We start from the raw sequence: 18,821 nt of genomic DNA, 5'->3' as shown, positions 1-18,821 counted from the left end.
CAATGTGATGATCATATATAAGGAAATAAATGCTCATTTTATTAAAAAAGAAGAAAGAAAATAATCTACAAAATTAATCTAAGGAGAATAAAAAGGTGCCTATGCTAGACTTATTAAGGGAAGGGAAAATATGGAAAACAAATAGAAAAAGAGGTCATGAAATCTTGTCGTTGAAGCTCGCCTCTGCCTTGTGTTGTTTGTTCCGATATCATCCAGTCTTCTCGCTTGCTAGAGGCAATGGGATCTTATTTGCCTCTATGAGATCTTGAATGAGGTTTTGAAACCTGTAGCATTCATCAGTAGTATGACCGCCCCCTCGATGGTACTTGCAATAGGAGTTTGGATTCCACCTCGAAGATCGATTTTCTGGTGTTGGATCCTCGGTAGGACCAATAGGCTTGATTAATCCTCGATCATAGAGACGATCGAAAGCGGCATCGTAGGTCATTCCAATGGGTGTGAACTCTCGCCAGGGTTTCCTTTTAGATCCTTGATTGTCCATGGCTAAGACACCATTATGGTCAAAGGTACTAACATTATTACTAGAGTGGGCGTTTTCGGAAGAAGAAGGATTTTCGCTCTTCTTTCCTTTCCAGCCACCGTGGTTACTATTGTTAATAGCTTTTTGCTTTGCGAGGTCGTCTTCGATTTCAATTCTGATGTCATAAACGGCCTTGAAAGTATTCAGATTGTGTTGATATTTTAAATGCTTCGAATACTTCTCTTGAAGATTCTTGATAAACATCCTCACAGACTCCTTTTCGGTGGGGACCTCAATCATCTTAGCGGAAGTTTCCCTCCACTTATTAAAGAAAGAATTAAAACCTTCATTCTCTTTTTGTCTTAGCATCTCAAGTTGTCTATGATCGGTTTCAACGTGAATATTGCACTTGTATCTATCAACGAAAGGGTTTACTATCGATTCCCAGGTAGAGGTTTTCTCTTTGTCAAGGGAGAAAAACCATTGTTGGCAAACGGTTTCAAGAGATAGTGAGAACAGAGAGGGGAAAACCTTCTTATCGATACTCTTAATGCTCATTATAGTTTCGAAAGCTCTTAGATGAAAGTAAGGGTTATCTGTTGCCTTGAATTTTGGGATGTCAGTGGCGTTGAACTTATGCGGAAGAAGTTCCTTGTCCAGCGAGACCCCTTGTGAACTCATTCCCTGAAATTTATAATCACTAGATAGCTTGCTTAGTTTTTCTTACATGAGGTTCATTTGTTGTTGCTTCACGGGATCATCGATCATGAGTGTGAGTAGCTTCAGTGTCTCAGTCACGATAACCAATTGGTTCCTAAGCTCATTGACTTCCTCTTGAGTTGTCATTATCTTCTTAGCCTTCCTCTTTTGACGAATCGGTTTATCAAAAAGCGAGACATGAATAAAGAGGTTGTCCTTGATTAATCGCCCTTCTCTCCTTGACCAAGTACTGTGGAAAAGGAATTTGGGGATATTTATTGTTAATTATTTGACTCAAACTTCATTAAACATGTAATGGATGGAGGAAGTGAAGAAAGATTGGAATAGAATGTGAAAAAAGAAAAAGATGATGGAGGTGGAGGGATATGAAGAATTAGGAGTAGAATGTACCCCCCGACTCAAATGACGGGAAGACCGACTCATGCATGGACCTAAGACATGGTCATGGTGACATATACTCAAAGTGTGTGCTATGACTAGTGAGTGTAGGTGATGTGTTAAGACTCTTGTCATGACCATGTGGCTAGACTATGTGACTAGACTCAAGCAAAGACTAAGTTAAGACTTCACGTATATGCATTAAACTGGACAGACTGTGGTATTTTAGTCATAACTTTTTATCTGTGACTCTGATTTGGATCAAACCAATTCCAAATTAAAGATAAAACTCGGGGCTACAGATCCATAGTTTGTACGACTCGTAGTTCTTCCTAGAACTCCGGCTATGACCAAAACAAGTTGACGCTTGTGCAGTATACGGGAATAAAAATCCGGGTCGACTTAAAGGAACTATGACTCGATTTTATGTTTATTTATTAGCTCAAATTAATTAATTAAACAAAGTCCTTTAGTCATTAATCAGTTTATTTAGTCTTAACACAAGCCAAACAAACAGTTAAGAGAAACATAGAATATATGCACAACAAATAATGCACAATTAGTCAAGTAGGCACAATATGATGCAATGAGTTTGCAACCTAACCATGGCTCTAGTTCTCTAAAGTTCGGGATATGGTTTAGTCAAAGAGGGTCCATGGTTAATTGTCCGGATGCACCGCGCGGAAGCCTAATCGTGAAGGGTTGGCGCGAGTGGATGGGACACCGCGAGTTTTAGAAAAAACTCGCTTCCATGGTTTGGTGAATTCAACATCTCGGATGTACCCTTTGTTGTACGGAGCGTTCAATCGGGTAGATGGAGCATGAATTCCCAGAGGATTATGTCCATATGTAGAACACATAAGGGTTTCAGAAAAGTGAGAAAAAAGTCAATCAGGAAGTAGGATCGAGCAAACAATACGAAAAACCGGTCGAAATTAGAACGCATATTTCTGGCTCGGAATTGGGGGAAATTGGCACCAGCAATCAGAGACTAGCGCCAGCTTTTAATTGTAGCGTCTGGCGCCAATACTGGCGTCTGGCCCTACGACTAAAATTCTGGCGCCAAGCTCTGGCCCCTAACGCTACTTCCCACATGCCTCAGCAGCTTTCTATGCTCGATAAAATTTTCCAGTTTCACGCGGTGTTATTTCGGTCCTAGTTGTGAATGATATTTCTCAAATTTCCTACGTATAAAATCCTATGTTTTTAACTCATTATGGATGGTCTTTCCAATGAGATCTTTTTTATGCATATGACAATAATGTTAATCAAAATTACGCACATGAAATACTTAGAACGTTTCGAGTCTCATCCACTCATTCTAAATCATTGCCGAAACAAATTCAGGAATTAAAATAGAAATCCTCCCCAGTGGAGTCGCCAAAAACTGTAGGGAATATTTCAATATTTAATCCCACTATCTTGAACCCCACTGTGATCATACACTAAAGTACGGTGGCGTCCAAAAGGGAAGAAGATAGAGCAAAAGAGTCGCCAACAAGTTTTAGGAACTTGTAAACCGTTCACAGGGTGAAGGTTACACCCCTTAACGATCCAAGAGATCGTCAACTCCATAAGGTCTAGAACCAAATAAGGGTTCGGGGATGAAGGTACAAATCCAACCTAAAAGAGATTGAACCTGCCCTAATAATAGGCCTCTACTTTATTCTGATCGTATTCATGTGCGCTTTCTGACTAACATGCAATCAATAGGTTACCCTAAACCTGTTTATCTATGTTGGTTTAATATTAATGCACAAACGAATCTATTATTGGCGATCACTTGAATTATAATCACAATTAACCCTAAACAAGATTATTAATTATCTTATTAAGCGTGATTACAAGTACCAAATTCCCTTTAAACATGCAATAAAAAATGTGATCAAGCAATAACAATAAATATCAAGCAACATAATAAATAATATTAATAATAAGATTATAATAAAAAATAATAATAATATTCATAATCATCATAAATCATAACTATTATAATCATAATAATATATGTTCATGTGAATATTAAAGCATAATAATAGCAAGATCCTAGGCATGATACAAACAAGATTAATAACAAACCTTAGCATGTCACTAAGCAATAAAAATCAAATCTTTATCCCTAACATGATACTAACATGAATAAATATAAGGAAGAATATAGGAAGCATCGTAACAATCATATTTAATATTAAAATTACCATAGACATGATACTAGGAATCATAATATAAACATGATTTCTACATCATAATATCAATAAAAAAAACCATTAAAGTACTTACTTTGATGCCTCATACCTCTTTCTAATAACAAAATACACACGTTAGTAACTTCAAAGAAAATAATAATCAAAACAATTAAATTAAATAATTGAAAGAGAGATTAGGGACCAAACCCTCAGAAATTAAACCTTTCACGTCTAGGGCGAAGGCAACTTCGAATATGGCTAAGTGTATCTAGATCATGCGAATGCGGAATTTTTGTATGTAAAAGACTAGTTTAGAAAAAGAGAGAATTGATGAAAGATTAAGAGAGAATGATTGAATTAAAAGAGAATTAGAGAATTAATGATTGTGAATGAAAACTGATTGTAGATGAGAATTCGTGAGAATTTGTTAATGAAACCGGAGTTTTTAATACGTTATTTATAGAGAAATCAGCCAAAAAGATAAAATATCAAAACAGAGTACTTGGCGCACGCAAAACTAGGTTGGCGCACGCAAAACAGAGCTGGCACCAGAACCAGCTAATTGGCGCCAGGCGCCAATGGCTAGCACCAGGCGCCATTGGCTGGCGCCAGGCGCCAGGCCGGTTCCAGGCGCCAATGCCTGGAGTCAGGCGCCATGCCTGTTTTTGATGCGTTTTTGAAAATCAGATAAGTTTTGTCGTACTGGAGGATAAAATCGTATCTTTTCCTCGAAAATGCTTTTTGATTTTAATTAAAACTCTGAAAAGTCAACAAAAGTCAATTTATCAATGCTAATTGAATTAGGAATGAAAAGAACCTTCTAGAAGAATCTAGAAGACTAAAACCATTCCTAATTTCATTAGGAATGATAAATCATATTAGGCCCTCCTCTAGATCATTGGGCCGCACATAAGGCTCAAACCGGGCCCAGTTTGGTAAATTGGCCATAACTTCCTCAATATTCATCGGAATTGGGCTTATAATATATCGTTGGAAAGCTCTTGTCAAGCCCCGTCCAACTACACTACTATTGGACCCATATCATGGACCAACCAAACCGGATAGGCTGTTTTCTTAAAATAAGTTTTCAAAAACAGAGAGAAAAGAAAAGAAATTAAAACTATCCGCAACACTAAACTTTCCACACTTTCGCTTCATTCGATTATGGTTCGACGTGAAAGGTACTCATCACTGGGTTTGATTTTGGGGAGACACAAATGGGTGTCTACACTCCCGTAAAAAAAAATTGACGTTAAGGACACTAAACAGTCAATTATAGTCTACATATACATTGAGAACTTTTATAGCAAAAGATTGTTGAGAAGGAATTTTATACTTGTATAAGGGTTAAAAGTTACGTAAAATAGTTGTTTAGTGTCATTTGTGTCAACTTTGTAATTTTTGTAGCAAATTGGTATCAATTCAACAAGTGATATAAGTTGGTGTTAAACTGTTAATAATTGCAAAATTTTATAAAGTTTGTGTTAATGATTGTAATTTTTCATATTTCTATTCCTACTCGTAGCCTGATTTATGGTTCTAAATGTTCCCATGTCTGTCCAATAAACTCATTTCAGCCCAACAACTACAACCATCGAGGCCCAAAATTATGGACCATAAATTGAGCCCATTAACTACCCAACCTATTCACCACATTACTCAACCTGCTTAACTAGTATTTTCTAAGAGGGAGATTTGGAGGTGTTACAAAGTGGTATCAGATTTCAAGGTCCTAAAAAGATTAAAATTGGACTAGTAATTAAAATTGCTGGTAGACTTAAGAGGGCATATAGGATAGATAGAGTTTCGCATTTGTGTGTGAGTCAAAAGCCTTATTTTTACTTAAAAAACTATTTTCTTATTTGTGGAAAGATGAAGGAGAAAAGGATTCTTAAGTTCTCTATGGAGGCCTACAATAGGTACGACTCTCTGTCTAGGAAAGGCTCGCCTCAACGTCGTAGGTAACTTTCCTGGGAGACGCGGGCTCGACCGTCCTTTAATCTCAATTCAAGTACATATTTATTATTTTCGAAAATAAAAAGAATTAAAATTGTTTGAAACTTGAGTATGCGATTATGTGTGCATTAAAGTTGGTGTTAAAACACCTTAGAGTGTGGTCTAGAGGTCCGAATTTTTGAGTTATTACCCATGGTTGGGTAATCTTGAGTTATGTTTGGTTGAATTATGAATTGCTTATTGCAAATGAATTTTGAATAAGATTGTTTGTGTGATTTGACACTTAATTAATTGTTTTGCATGTTTGTGTGAAACAGATGAAAATGATTGATGCAATGAGACACCAATATTTTGACAATCATTACTTGAAAGATAATGGAGTCACAGTTAGTGATTTCATAACTGGAATTTGTACTTTGGTCTTGACCCTTTTATGAGAAGGATGGTGAGGAAGTCTTGACCCAACAACCTTGGATGGTTCTTCTAGCCTTGGCCCATTTGCCTAGAATTAAGAAATACCAACCTCTCTTTGACAAATATGGGGATGTGATTAAGGAAGACGAAATGTGGAATGAGAAGCACCATCATGAAGGGAAGTGGTTAGCAACAATGTCTAGCCTTAAGAGGGACTTGCACTATGTGGAGCGCAAGTATGAACCTTGGAGGAAAAATGTGAAAATTTCTACGATCCCAAAAGATCCAACCTTTGGACCTAATGACCAAATGTACTTCTTAAATGCCCAAGTACCTTTTTCATACCCAAAGAAGCGACATGAGTATGTGGAATCTAGTGATGAGTCCGTACCACCTCTTGGTAGGAGCAAGCATTACCGTTCTCTTAGCCAATCTTTGAGATCTGAATCTTCAAAACATTCTAACCCAAAAGCCCAATTCCACATTTCTAAAAGGCCCAAAACTCGTTCTCAAACTTTAAAAGAAAGAGCCCAAAACCCCAAAGCTTCTTCATGCCAACCTTGTGGGGATGTAAGTCCAACAAAAAGCCCAAGTTATACTCCTGCCCCAGACAGAAATAGAAGTAAATCTAAGTCAAGCTCATCAGGCCTTATTCCAAGCTATAGTGGTTATAACCCAACTCTCGTGGCCGAACCAATCAATAGAAGTGATGATCCGGAATATGATTCTATTGAAGAGGGTTATGCCCAAAGTGTTATTTGATTGTTTTTTAACTAAGTTTTTGTTTCATGTTTCAATAATTGTCCTAAGTGACAAAGTTGTATTTTCATTAATTGTTGATGAAATAAAATGAATTATTTGAAATTTCTCTATGTTATTAAGTGAATTAAATGCTTGTATGAGTAGAACTTGTTTTGATTTCCAAGTGTAATAATCATACCCAGGAATTATGTCTCCAAGAATGAAGGAACATTTAAGGAGTAAGCGCACTGGTTCCAAAGTTGTAAAGGTCCTTAAGTAGTTGACCTAAATTACTGAGAACATCACGAAAGTGGTGAATAAGGAACACCGAAATCCTGAGCTTGATGCCTATAGTGAAGTCTTTAAGAGGGTAGCTTCAGCTAAACCACCTGTTTACTTGGGAAAAGAGGACCCAGCCAGCCTTGAAAACTGGATCACGGAGTTTGACAAGCTGTTCGATGCTATCAATTGCCCAAGTGAGCTGAGGGTGAACAATGGGGTTTACTACTTTAGGGAGGAAGCTGACTTATGGTGGGCCCAAAGAAAGGATTAGTTGCTGAAAATACCAAACTTTGGGTGGGATAAGTTCAAGGAAGCCTTGAGAGAAAAGTTTTACCCTTCCTACCTTAGAAAGCAGAAGTGTATGGAGTTTACCAACCTAAGAATGGGAAACATGTCAATCAGTGAATACTACAACAAGTTCATTGAGTTGATGAGGTTTGTCCCGGAAGTAGTCCCTACTGAAACCATTAAGGCTCAAATATTTGAGCAAGGCCTAACCTTGACCCTCCAAGGGAAGCTAGGGGGAGTGACCTTTGAGACCCTAGATAAAGTCTATAGCCGTGCAGCCCATCTGTACGGAATTAAGGGGAAGGAGATGGAGCAGGTGGGAGAGAAAAGGAAGAACCCGTATTTTAAGGGGGGGTAGACTGTAATACCCCGTATTTTTGAGTTATTACCCATGGTTGGGTAATCTTGAGTTATGTTTGGTTGAATATGAATTGCTTTTTGCAAATGGATTTTGAATTGGATTGTTTGGGTTATTTGACACTTAATTAATTGTTTTGCATGTGTGTGTGAAACATATGAAAATGATTGATGCAATGAGACACCAATATTTTGACATTCATTACTTGAAAGATAGTGGAGTCACATTTAATGATTTCATAACTGGAATTTGTACTTTGGCCTTGACCCTTTATGAGAAGGATGGTGAGGAAGTCTTGACCCAACAACCTTGGAGGGTTCTTCTAGCCTTGGCCCATTTGCCTAGAATTAAGAAATACCAACCTCTCTTTGACAAATATGAGGATGTGATTAAGGAAGACGGAATGTGGAATGAGAAGCACCATCATGAAGGGAAGTGGTTAGCAACTATGTCTAGCCTTAAGAGGTACTTGCACTATGTGGAGCGCAAGTATGAACCTAGAAGGAAAAATGTGAAAATTCCTACGATCCCAAAAGATCGAACCTTTGGACCTAATGACCAAATGTACTTCTTAAATGCCCAAGTACCTTTTTCATACCCAAAGAAGCGACATGAGTATGTGGAATCTAGTGATGAGTCCGTACCACCTCTTGGTAGGAGCAAGCATTACCTTTCTCTTAGCCAATCTTTGAGCTCTGAATCTTCAAAACATTCTAGCCCAAAAGCCCAATTCCACATTGCTAAAAGGCCCATAACTCGTTCTCAAGCTGCAAAAGAAAGAGCCCAAAACCCCAAAGCTTCTTCAAGCTAACCTTGTGGGGATGTAAGTCCAACAAAAAGCCCAAGTTACACTCCTGCCCCAGACAGAAATATAAGTAAATCTGGGTCAAGCTCATCAAGCCTTATTCCAAGCTATAGTGGTTATAACCCAACTCTCATGGCCGAACCAAGCAATAGAAGTGATGATCCAGATTATGATTCTATTGAAGATGGTTATGCCCATAGTGTTATTTGATTGTTTTTTAACTATGTTTTTGTTTCATGTTTCAATAATTGTCCTAAGTGACAAAGTAGTATTTTAATTAATTATTAATGAAATAAAATGAATTATTTGAAATTTCTCTATGTTATTAAGTTAATTAAATGCTTGTATGAGTAGAACTTGTTTTGATTTCCAAGTGTATTACTCATACCCAGGAATTATGTCTCCAAGAATGAGGGAACATTTAAGGAGTAAGCGCACTGGTTCCAAAGTTGGAAAGGTCCTTAAGTAGTTGACCCAAATTACTGAGAACATCACGATAGTGGTGAATAGGGAACACCAAAATCCTGAGCTTGATGCCTATAGTGAAGTCTTTAAGAGGGTAGCTGCAGCTAAACCACCTTTTACTTGGGAAAAGAGGACCCAGCCAGCCTTGAAAACTGGATTAGGGAGTTTGACAAGCTGTTTGATGCTATCAATTGCCCAAGTGAGCTGAGGGTGAACAATGGGGTTTACTACTTGAGGGAGGAAGCTGACATATGGTGGGCCCAAAGAAAGGATTAGTTGCTGAAAAGACCAAACTTTGGGTGGGATGAGTTCAAGGAAGCCTTGAGAGAAAAGTTTTACCCTTCCTACCTTAGAAAGCAAAAGTGTATGGAGTTTACCAACCTAAGAATGGGAAACATGTCAATTAGTGAATACTACAACAAGTTCATTTAGTTGATGAGGTTTGCCCCGGAAGTAGTCCCTACTAAAACCATTAAGGCTCAAAGATTTGAGCAAGGCCTAACCTTGACCCTCGAAAGGAAGCTAGGGGGAGTGACTTTTGAGACCCTAGATGAAGTCTATGGTCGTGCAGCCCATCTGTACGGAATTAAGGGGAGGGAGATGGAGCAGGTGGGAGAGAAAATGAAGAACCCAGACTCTTTTCACGGGGGTGAAAAGAGGCACCAGCCTAATGGAAATAACCAATGGAATTCTGGAGATAGGAGGGACAACAAGGGGAACTTTGGGAAGGGGAATGGGGGACAGTCATCCAACCATAAAGGGAATGGGAACCAAATGGGTGAGAAGCCCAAGAGGAAGTATTTCTGCAAGAGGTGTGAGAAAGACCACCCAGGGAAGTACTGTGAGGGAAACCCGGTAACTTGTCGTTACTGTCAGAAGTTGGGACACCGTGAGTATGAGTGTTTCAAGAAGGAAGCTGATGTTAAGTCTGGGAAGGTGAAAGAGTCTAGTGCACCTAGTAAACCACCTCAGTCTAGTGGACCTACAACCAAGGCTGGAACTAGTAGCGGTGCGGGAGGTGCCCCAAAGGGTCGTGTGTTCGTGATGATTAGTCGGCAGGCTGAGTTTGCTAATGATGTGGTAATTGGTGTTTTCTTTATAAGTTCTTTTCCTATGAAAGTCTTGTTTAATTCAGGGGAGTCGCATTCTTTTCTTTCTAAGGAAGTAGTTGGGAGTCTCGGGTTAGAGAGTCCTGAGTCAGTTTCTCTAGATGTGTCTATTCCGTCTGGGGAAGTGAGGAGTTGTTCGAGATTGTTTTTGAGTATGCCTATTTCCATCTCTAGGGTTGAGTTTCTGGCTGATTTGATCGAGTTTGACTTGAATGACTTTGATGTGATTCTTGGTATGGATTGGTTAGGAAAGTATGAAGCAAAAATTGATTGTGCGGCTGAAAAGGTCACCTTGACTAGCCCCAGTAAGACCAAAGTAGTGTATAAAAAGGAAGGGAAAAGCTTAGGGTTGAGAATTGTGTCTGCAATGTAACTACAGAAGCTGGTTAAGAAGGGTTGTCCTTTGTTTTTGTGTAGTGTTCAAGAGGTTAAAGTGAGGAAAAGAAAGGTAAATAGGGTATTCCTGTTGTAGAAGAGTTTCCAAATGTGTTTCCGGATGAGATTCCTTGTAAGCCACCAGTGAGAGATTTTGAGTTCACTATCGATCTAGTGCCTGGAACTGGACCTATTTCTAAGGCTCCATATAGGATGGCTCCAACTGAGTTGAGGGAGTTGAAGACCCAGTTGGATGATTTGTTGGAGAAAGGTTATATTATGCCTAGTTCATCACCCTGGGGAGCTCTTGTATTGTTTGTGAAGAAGAAAGATGGAAGTATGAGGTTGTGTATAGATTATCGAGAGTTGAACAAGGTGACAGTGAAGAATAAGTATTCATTACCAAGGATCGATAATTTGTTTGACCAATTGAAAGGAGCAGGGGTATTCTCAAAGATAGATTTGAGATCGGGTTATCACCAGTTGAGAATTGCGGAGCAAGATATTGCAAAGAGTGCTTTCAGGACCCGTTATGGTCATTATGAGTTCACAGTTATGCTATTTGGTTTGACCAATGCACCTGCAGTGTTCATGGACTTGATGCATAGGATTTTCAGGCCATACTTTGACAAGTTTGTAGTGGTGTTTATTGATGATATTTTGATATGTATAACCCTTATAAACATGCAAAATAATTTATTGTAGCTGGTGTATAGTACTTTGTGGTGCTATTACAGCCTTGCCCCTAAAATTAATGAATTGCCAATTTTGCCCCTTATTCCTATTTGTTGATGCCTGCTGCGTGCTCTCCCACCGACTTTACTTGCCCCTTACTCTCTCACCGACTTCCTCACAAACTTCCTTCTCTTTCCTCCTTCTCATCTAAAAAAAAAGGCTCAGAATTCTTAATGGGAAACAAGGAGAGAGAAACCTAGAGAGAGAAAATATGTCCTCCTTTAACAATTTTGGCGATGAGCTCAAAACCACCGATCATCCTTGAAAAACCATGGCGTTGGGCTTCGATTCTTCTCAGTGTTTCAATTTCATCGGTTTTGGCGACGCGGTTGTTAAGGTTCATTTATCTTTCTTGTTCTAATTGGTTCGATACTTTGATGTTCATCTCCTTGATTAGATTTTACCTTTTATATGAAGGTTGTTTTATTTATTTATGGGCTTTTCATGTAGTTTTTTCATTGAATTTGATTTCAAATGGTTTCCTAAAGCAAAGTGTTCGAAGGAATTTTCCAGAAGAAACCAAGCAAGGAAGAAGCTCTGCCGCAGCTTTGATCCCACGGATTGATGTTCGAAGCATGGGTTGTTGCTATTCAGGTCACTCCTTATGTTCTTCAGTATTTTTCCAGAAAGAGGAGATTACTTTGGATCTTTGATTCAACCCCACCAAAATTAAGGTATTAGTCTTATAAGTTTTCAAGATATTGACTTTATTTTATTATTAATTTCACTATTTTACGTTATATGGGTGTTTTAGATGTTAAAAATTTAATTTTTGCAAGGAGGAAGATGGACCCAGGTTTGGTGGATTCGAGTTTCAAGTGAAGATACTCAAGTATTATCGCATGGTCGATTTGTTATTTATTTTTTTGATTAATTTCTATAATGTAATGATTTATTTATGATCTTTGTTGTGATTTGTGTGTTGTTGTTGATGTTTGTTTGTGTTTTGTGGAATTGATGGAATTTTAATTTGATTGATTGAGAAACAAGCTCAGTTGATGTTAGGATTTTTTTTTTTTTTGTCAAATCAGAGGTGTTTTTAGTAAATTGGTGAGTGTTTTGAGTGGTAACTAAATTGGTAAGCTCAGTGTTATGTTGTTCAAGAATCAGTAATAATCAATTTGTGGAATTTGTTTTTGTATTGTTCAATTTCGAATTTCTATTATTTGGTTGCTCTTGTATGTTTTGGCTTGGTACTTCTGAGAGTGCCACTATAATACAGGTAGATATTCTTATATTTCCAGTCTTGGTTTATCTTTAAATGGATTATAATGTATCTTAAAAGAACTATCTAAACATTTCCTAAACTGGAAATGCGGAATATGTCCCATTGTCCCAAAAGGATGCATTATAATTTAGCGTTTTGCTATTTTGGTTGTTGATCAAGAATATGTTTGTAAGCCTAGGAATATCACCTGTTATAATTTTGGAATATGTTTTGATATTATATTATAGAGGACTATCAGTTTGATGTATCTGAAAGTTTAAACTTTCGGTCATATTCAGGTTAGCAGTGCAAGGAATGAAATTCTTTTCGAACCAATCCAAACCCTCCCCGATTTCAGTTTCATATTGACTAGAGCTTATGTTTCAGGCGAAGATGGATGTTTCATGGATGGTGAGTAAATACCTAGCTTGTTTAATTAGCAATCAATTTTTAGGGTTTATGATGCCTTCTGAATATACTTCTAATCTACCAGTCTTTCATGTCATGGATGTGCATGTGCAGAAAATTCAAGGTGAAGGACTTATTGACCATTTATGCCAGGCAAGATTCTAAACATTCAATTTTTGCTACAAATTTGCTTCTTAGGATTAATATAATGATAATCTGACCTTTTGCCAATTCTTAGTGCTGTAAGATATTATAATTCATTTATGGAAGTAATTTGGTGAAATCTGGAGTAAAAAAATATGTTTTATTACATTGTAATTTATCGAGTCAAATAATATAGACATAGTGGATCGTTGAGTCCATTCTCGTGTATTGATTTATTTTTCTTTGGAGAGCAAATAAGTAGGAGCAGAGTGGCATATGTTTTCTTATAAACTATTTCATGAATGCATTTTAAGAATATACCTTCCTATAACATTTTGATATTAAATAATATTTTTGGGTGATTGTTTTCATAATTTGGTGATTGTTTTATGGTTGTGGATGCTAAATTATGATTCTTGACATGATTTGTGGGATTAGATTATGGTTTATGTGCTTATTTTCTATATTTCTGTAATGCTTTATTCACTGGGTTTTGTTTAAAATGCAAAAGGTCAGCAGTATGGTTCTGGTTGGACCAACTACAGTATGATCTTCAAACTAACTTGCTAAACAGCTAGATCAAATAAAGTTAATTGAGCTTAATCCTCCGAATGGTTTGTGGACCTATATTCAATTGCCTGATGTATTCAATGGCCTGATGTATTCGAGTTTTCTCTCACTGTAATGTTTTTTTGGGCTTTAAACACAAAACATCTTTGCAGTTATATATATGAAACAAACTGTATAGGTGCATGTTAAGGTTTCTTGAAGCCTTTTTATCTTTGAAATCCCCTTCCCATTTAAACTCTTTTAAATCCCAACTTTATGGATTCCTAACTATTTTGCATTCTCTTTTGCCCTCCTTTTATCTTTCTCTGCAAAACGATGATGGTCATATGCTATCATTTGCATATTTTGCTGTTAAACCAAATTAATGGCAGAACATGGTACTGATCTTATATTGTGAAAATGAAAAAGTTCTTGTGATGTGCATGTTTAATTGAAATATTTAAGAATATTAGTTTACTACTTCTAGAATTACTTCTTGGTTTCTCTGTACATGACTCATTATGCCTGATTGGAAGAGCCCTCCTCAGCTTCTTCTTTCTTAGGAGTGCTCATAATAGGCTTAGCAGCAGTTTCAGCAAACTTGGTGACAGGAACAGCATGATATAGACTTCAGATTATCAACAAGAAGTGCAAAAAAAATAGCTTTATTCTATAGTTTTCTGCAACATGATAATAACTAAGGTGATGCTAAATTGGGGAAAAAAAAAAAAAAAAAAAAAAAGAAGAAGTTTAAATCACAGACATATTCTTTAATTATGTGTTAGCCCAATATTGATTATTATAGTTTAGGTGTTAGTTTTTCCTCAATATTGGATTACTGGGAGGCAATTCAAGTTCATTGACTATTACTATAGTTTTATGACATATTCATTGATCTGACAATCCTATTTTAAATTCATTGTCAAATCACTTTACAACAAATACTTTGAGGAAAAACTAACACCTATATTTATAGGTCATCAAATATCAGTTACTAATTACAATTAACAAGTTTTTGATGGTCCTTTATTAAATTCATACATAGTTTTCTTTTAGTCACCACCTTTTGGACGAGCTTTGAATAACTTAGTGTATGAGCTACCAAATTTGTTATAGAATACTTTAATTTAAGTAAACCAACCTAAATTTTATAGGCGAATAAGTTTTAAATGCTTAGTTTAAATATTTGCATACATCCTACTAACTTGATACATAAGGCTTCAGATCCCTTTTGCTTTGTGTTTGGGTTGATGAATTGGAGGGAAGAGCCTGGGGAGATAATAAAGGCAATAGATATGTATTGCATTATCTCTTTTGATTATTAAAAAGGGGAGGGTAATTTAAGGCGTTCATTTTTCTGACATATGATACACCAAGCTACTCACAAGCGCAAGCCAGGAAGTTATGGGACAGACTTTGTGAGTTAGCTTAAGCTACACATAAACATCATAAAGGCCGAGTCTATGTTATATCAGATTTGGTTTATTTCTTTGCATTGTTTTCTGATGTGTATGTAGGTTAGTGTATTTTTTCATTATATTGTGCCTTGTGTATATAAGTCTAGGCCATTCTTTGCCCCAGCACTCTATACCAAATTAAGTGTATAAGCTTTTAAGGCAGCTAGAATAGTAGAATTAAGTATCTTGAATGTAAAGTATCAGTTTTTGCATATGCCTTCGTCATCATTTAGATTTCTTAAATATATGTTCGCAATCTAAATGTCACCCATATTAAGAGATATTTGTAACCACGAAATTATTAACCTGCAGATATATCTGTTACTGAGATAAGCAAACAAAAAAGAACAAATGTATCTGAATGCTCCTCTTTCACAAGAGGAAACTACTTGTAGGTCTCTTTTCTATGAACTTTGGGTACAATACAAGCTAACTGTTTATCGTGTTTTCATCCGTGATTAGCTCTAATTTTTTTTATTCAACTGTTTTATTCAGATACTTTTGGGATAAAGTAGGCAAGGCTGAAATGTCTAGGGCCAAGATGTTACTTGAACTTGAGCTTGAGCTTGAACAAGAATGCATAGAAGTATACACGAGAAAAGTTGATGTGGCTAACCACTCTAGAGCTCAACTACAACTAGCTATTGATGATTCAGAGGCAGAATTTGCAACCATCTATTCTGCAATTGGAGAACTTCTATTACATGTCAGCTGTCACCTACGTACCGTTGTTAAAACACATCTTAATGATCTATGAATCCATTGTGAAACTTTGTAGATTTTTAATGTAATTATGATGTATTCAGATTCATTTCTTTGATCAATTTCTATTAACATTTATTTATGTCAATTTCATATATAATTCAGATTTTGCAAAAGGCCGAAAATCTAATGGAGGAAGAGATACATAAAAGAAAAGCAAACAGGAAAGATCAGTTTCTTAGGGTACTTGAACAAATTAAAATGTCCAATGGGTTTGAAATATACCCCATATACAAAGTTATTATAAATAGAAGTGTTAATTTTGTAATCATTAATTAGCTAATTACTAATGTCGTCATTAACAATACGATGAATTTTGGAATCACTCATTATCGGCTCAACTTGATTGCAATGAGACTTATTTACTTAAGCACAAGTTTAGGTATTGCTCCCTCAGTCTCAGGGTCTCATATTACATAGTTTGCATTCTTTAATAGGTAAGTAAAAATTTAAATCTTATTTTAATACTTTTGACAATATCGCCCTTTTTTATGAGTTGTCATTTTTTTTTTCCTTTTTCTTTTTTTGTACTAATGATGCTTTTTGACATCAATCCTGTAGTTTCTCCTTCCCTTTCAATTATAATTCTCAACTAATTTTTCTGTCTCTAACTCCACATTACACATATGTACCCTTAATAATTAATTTTAAGGAATCTATAACCTACTTAATGCTCGTGAAAAAAACACAAACATGCTTTGTTTAATTTTAGTCCTTTTAGAGTTAGTTACATGTTTAATTAACTAACAATATTCAAAGTCAATATCCTCTGCTATTCGAACCTATAAAAGCTCTTTTGTTAAACTATACAAGAACAACTGAATAATGTTAATTAAGAAAAAATCTTGAGCATAATTATTAAGTGAACCATAACTTATAATTATCATAAATATATTAAATAAAATGTAATAAACATGTATCAAAAACATTTTTATTACTTAGTACATAAGTATAATTTTACCGATTAATCCTCATTCCTTACAATAATAATGAATTCGATTCACACACACACACACACACGCACAAATATATATATATATATATATATATATATATATATATATATATATATATATATATATATATATATATATATATATATATATATATATATATATATATATATATATATATATATATATATATATATACTAAACAACCATACAATTTAAAAAATCTTACTAGAACAATTGACAAGAATAAAGTTACAAATTTATGACTACAAAATTCAGTGGGAGAGACTCGAGAGAGGAGAGAAAGAGAGATAGAGAGAAAGAATTAGGAAGAGAGGGAGAGAAAAAAAAAGAGGGGGGATGGGAAAGGAAGAGAAGGGTCGAGAGAAAAAGAGAGAGAAAGAGAGAGCCAAGAATGAAAAGGGCAGAAGAGAGAGAGAGATAAAGAAGGATCAGGAGAGACAAAGAGGCCAGGAGAAAGATAAATAATGGATAGATAGATAAAGAAGGCAATGCCGAGAGAAAGAGTGAGAGGGATCGAGAGGGGGGTTGAGAGATGAAGGTTCTAGGAAAGAGAAAGAAGGCAAGGTCGCGAGAGGAGGGAAGAGGGGCTGAGAGAGAAAGGTGATATGAAATAGAGAAAAGATAGGTCAAAAAAAGAAAGAGAAAAGGTTGGTCAAAAAAGAAAGAGAAAAGGTCGGCCATGAGCTAAGAGTAAAGGGCATGTCGAGGGATAGACAAAGAAGGCTGGGAGAGAGGAGCCAAGAGACGGGAAAAAGAATCTAGGAGAAGAGAGAGAATAAGAAAGAAGGGTTGGGAAAAATAAAGTGACATAGAGAGAGAAAAAGGGCCAAGAGAGTAAGAGGAGGTCGAAAGATCGAATAAAGCTAGAGCGCTAAATGGTAGCCGGAATTTGTTGCGGTGAGGAGCAGGGGTGTTGCAGTTTGGTGGTGGGCGTGAGCAGGGCTGTGTGAATTGAAATAGAGAATTTAAGAGAAAGAGGGGCAGGAAGAGAGAGATATAGTGATAAAGAGAGAGAGATGAGTCGAGAAAGAGAGATGGGTCGAGAGAGAGAGAGAGAGAGAGAGAGCGACTTACTAAACCGCTCAAACTATACAAGAAGAGTGGATAAGGAAGAGAAAAAAGGAACCAGACGGTGAAAGAAAGCAAGGATGAATAGAAAAGGAAAATGAGATAAGACAAGGGAGAAATATAAGAGAAAGGGTATATCATAAAGTAAGAAGGGATATGAAGAACTTAAAAAACAAGCTAGTGTTTACCATACAAATAAGATCCCTTAATCATAATATTAATAACATCCCAAACTACGAAATACGATAACAACCAGGAATCTTACATATTTTAACCGGGGGGTACTCAATAAGAAACCATATTGCATTCTAAATTAATATCTAAAACAATAGTATAACTTTTACAAAAAATCTTTAAATTATAACAAATTCTAAATAAGTTCACTTATAATCATTGTTTTTCCATAGATATGTCCCCATAGAAACTTATCCCTACTCCTTGTTAGTACTTACAAATTCATGTATCCTTGTTATTATAAAACCCAAAAACAACCAATGAGTATCTCAACAACCAAACACAACCACGAATTTATTTATCTTACCGTTTTGGGGGGGGGGGGGGGGGGCACGCGCATCGCGCGTGCTCTAACGACTATGTAACAAAAGAAGGATAGAGAGAAGAGAATGAGTGAGAACTGGGGATACAAATAAAGATTAACTTTACAAATTTTGATCGAAAATTATAAGATAGGAAAGGAAAGGAAAGGAGAGAGGGAAGGGGAGAAAGAGATGATTAATTAATTGCCAATTTCATATGATAAAAATTCAGTACTAATTTGATAATTTGTATAGCGTGTCAATCTAATTGATAATATTTAGAAAATGAATTCAACCTTAAGGTAGAACGTATTGGATTCATACGTAACATTTCCTTTAGTTTGCATATACTAGGTTGTTTCTTTGCAAGATATTAAATCCCATTATTTTGTTCATCTTTTTATCTTCCAAAATGACCCC

General features: G+C 36.2%; 1 long non-coding RNA gene across 1 annotated transcript; it reads left to right on the top strand.

The window, feature by feature from the left end:
* The first annotated feature begins 11,459 nt into the window (after positions 1 to 11,459).
* On the top strand, positions 11,460 to 13,301 carry LOC145627211 (uncharacterized). Its single transcript, XR_014111345.1, has 4 exons — positions 11,460 to 11,630; positions 11,782 to 11,967; positions 12,073 to 12,911; positions 13,023 to 13,301. It is a non-coding gene; the product is annotated as an uncharacterized LOC145627211 (long non-coding RNA).
* Positions 13,302 to 18,821: the final 5,520 nt, after the last annotated feature.

Source organism: Chenopodium album, chromosome 4 (genome assembly GCF_948465745.1).
Source record: "Chenopodium album chromosome 4, dcCheAlbu1.1, whole genome shotgun sequence".
NCBI classification, from domain to species: domain Eukaryota; kingdom Viridiplantae; phylum Streptophyta; class Magnoliopsida; order Caryophyllales; family Amaranthaceae; genus Chenopodium; species Chenopodium album.
The sequence above is the reverse complement of the archived record's forward strand: the minus strand, read 5'-3'. Positions and strand labels throughout refer to the sequence as shown.